The 3296-nt window shown below is 42.2% G+C and overlaps 1 protein-coding gene across 1 annotated transcript in view; it reads right to left on the reverse strand.

Moving 5' to 3' along the window:
- LOC107722287 (leucine-rich repeat and fibronectin type III domain-containing protein 1-like protein) overlaps positions 1 to 3296 on the reverse strand; it is a 159726-nt gene that overhangs the window by 76429 nt on the left and 80001 nt on the right. The gene's annotated exons all lie outside the window — the stretch shown is intronic.

Genomic DNA, 3296 nt, shown 5'->3' on the forward strand with positions numbered 1-3296 from the left:
TGTGTGTGTGTGTATATAAAGTGTTCCCAGTCCCTAGTTCTCTGTCCGATGTTGAACGTTTTCCTGTGTTCGTCTCCCTTGGTGCCTTGGTGCAAATAAAGTCCTGTTAAAAGTATTCTCCAGCGTCTCCTCGTCCCTCGTGTCTGTGTCACCCATGACAAAAGGACAACTTGACTTTAGAAATACCTTTCCACAACTTTTTCAATGACGTAAAACAAAGTGACAAACATCCTTTTAAATGACTCAGATCATGAATTATTTTGTTTTGCTATTCATTAGACGTTGCATTAATGCGGAACCAGTGAAAACATGAGTAAAAATTAATAAATAACTGTAAATGTCACAGAAGAGGTATATCAGATGAAGGTCACGAGAGATTTTTCAAGCACTTTGCAAATGTGAATAATTTACAAAAACATGTGCAAAACAATAGAACCCAACCTTTTCATATTACCGAAAGAATGTTAGGTTACAGCATAATGCCTTCTTTAAATCTTTTTCATTATAGTCAAAGGACAAGTATGTCTCCATATTTTCAGAATGCCTACTCCATATAAAGACGGCATGTTTCATATACATTTTAAGAGAAAAATACTGAGAAGAAGAGAGAGAGCGAACCAATTCTTCGTTCAAAATGATTTCACCTCTACCACTTTAGAGCCTTTATGTTCATAGCACATTTTATCAGTGTCATAAAGATGATGGGCGAGGCCCGAGGACAAAGGATGGGCATCAAACGCCGAGGCGCCGCAGACAGAGCGTTTCACAGTGTGACCTGAACTCTATAAAAGCAGCCCTCGCCGATCACACACTGAGTCCAGAGACTCCGGCCGAGAGAGTTAAGCAGATTGATGGATAGATACATGGGAAAGGAAAAAATATTCATGGGGCAAAATAATTGGTCTTTGGCACAGTAGGCAGAAACCACAGCAGAATATGAAGGAATCCATTGAAGAGTGATAAGAAGAGTTCACATCATCTCTCTGAAATTGTTGATTTCGGATATCAATGCATGCGAGGGGTTTGCTGGAATGAAAGCGGCCCAAAACACCACCAAAAACATAATTATCCTAATGTCTAATTACACATGAGGGGTTTAACTGAAACAACCGCATCTTTCCATCCTCTAGCACTGTTATTTGGTCCTGGCTACTGTGCCAGCGGCTTAATGTCTGTAATCATGTGGCCGTATCCATTCATGGCCTCTGTTGTTATGAATGACCTCCAAAACAGAGACTTAGAGAGTGGTTTTGAACAGGAGTCCAATCAGTCTTTCATTGTCAGCCAAACACCATTGAGTTTTCACTCCACTGGAAAGCTACGAGTCATTCTAGCTGGTCAATGCTCGTGGCTATTAGCTTGTCCAAGCTGGTTAAAGACAACGTGAGTGAAGTTTTCTTTCATGTGTTGAGATATTTGAAATCAGGAAGTTGAGGACTTGTCAAAGGACTTGTCCTTTTCTGTAAAACCACCGTTAAGATATAGTCTCTGACATCTTCTTAGTAATAAATTTAAGTAAACTGCCTTTGTTTTAAGGATGTATAGTTATTTTTAATGGGAAATGAGATTAGATAGATAGATAGATAGACAGACAGACAGACAGACAGACAGACAGACAGACAGACAGACAGACAGACAGACAGACAGACAGACAGACAGACAGACAGACAGACAGACAGACAGACAGACAGACAGACAGACAGACAGACAGACAGACAGACAGACAGACAGACAGACAGACAGACAGACGATAGATAGATAGATAGATGATCAAATAAAAAATAAAATAAATACAGAAATAAATAAACTAAACACTAAAACTAAAAACAATCATTTAAATGCTACAAGAGAATTTAGGCATCACAATATCAGAATGTAGAGTATAAAAGAGTGGATATTCACTTTGAGATTTGAAGATTACAAACCATCTTGGTCAGTCTAACTGGACGAGTAGATGGCTGTGGTTAATCTAGTAAAGGCCCGGCTGCTCCAAAACACCTTGAACTTGCTGATCACCTTATTCCAGCAAGAAACCAAGCCGTTTATATTGGAGCTTGTTAATTCTGCTCTGGGGTTGAAGTTGTCCTTCATGCTGCACATAAAACCCTCATCGCTGGCAGGCCACTGACCCCTCTAGCATGTATTTCTTACGTGTATCGGACAGGACACATTCACGCAATTACACTACGAATGTCCTTGTTTCAGAGGGCGGTGTGAATTCGAGTCTGGAGTCGTGGGTTTAATCAATTCTCATAACTGCTTTGACTGCAGGCAATTAAGGAGACTTTACACCATCCGACCGACCGAGAGTCCAGGCGAGGGCACGAACGCCGCTCGACTCTCTCCCACACGACCTCGCTCAGGAGGAGACTTTAATACAGAGAGAGAAAGAGAGAGAGGCGATGCACAGGAGACGGGATGTTGGCTAAATTGGGAAGGAGAGTGGCAGAGGAGGCAAAAAGCGAGTGTGAATGATGGAAATGATGGCAGGAGAGGAATACGCCATGAGAGAGAGAGAGTAAACAGAGGACGGCGAGAATGAGAGACGGAGCACTTTGGCTCACACTCCATCACATCCAGTGTGTTGCAGGCTAACGCTGAAAATCCTTGCTGGAATGAGGCTTTGAGCTACGGCTGCTATTTTTAGCGAGGGGAAGTGTCTGTTTTTGAGTGTGAGTATGCGCGTGTGTCAGAGGAGCGATGTCTGTTGTCTGCTATCCTGCTATGCTGGGGATATGTGTGAAAAGAGGGGTTATGGACCAATTACTCCGAGAGAGAGACAGAGAGAGAGAGATGCTGCCTTGGAGACAGATGAGCTCTGATCTACAGTAACCCTATCACTGCTGGCCCACTGTTTGTGTTAATACAACAACAGAGGCATTGTCAAGCAGCTGTGAAATATTCATCAAACATCTTATATATCTGCTCAGGTGTGCAGATATGCAAAGTTCGGACCCACAGACTCAATCTTTAAATACAGTAAAGTCAGCTATCAATGGACAGGCCTTTACACAATGATATTACACAGCACCTGAAAATAGTCCCCAGCAAGGTAACGTCCAATAAGCCTATTTTCAGGCGCTGCGTAATATCATTGCGCCTGCTGCACCCATGGTACGGCAGCAAAGTTCCTTGATTATTACGCCGGAATGAGAGTATAGTTTTAAATAGGAAAAATATAGAAACTATTTGGTCATTTTTGAGCGAGATGCTAACGGTCTAATCAGATTCAATGATCTATGCTAAGCTAAGCTAAAAGTGCTACCGCCAGACCCGGAGATCGGCTGAATGGATTC

The sequence above is a fragment of the Sinocyclocheilus rhinocerous genome, unplaced genomic scaffold (genome assembly GCF_001515625.1).
Source record: "Sinocyclocheilus rhinocerous isolate Xijiao unplaced genomic scaffold, SAMN03320098_v1.1 scaffold904, whole genome shotgun sequence".
NCBI classification, from domain to species: domain Eukaryota; kingdom Metazoa; phylum Chordata; class Actinopteri; order Cypriniformes; family Cyprinidae; genus Sinocyclocheilus; species Sinocyclocheilus rhinocerous.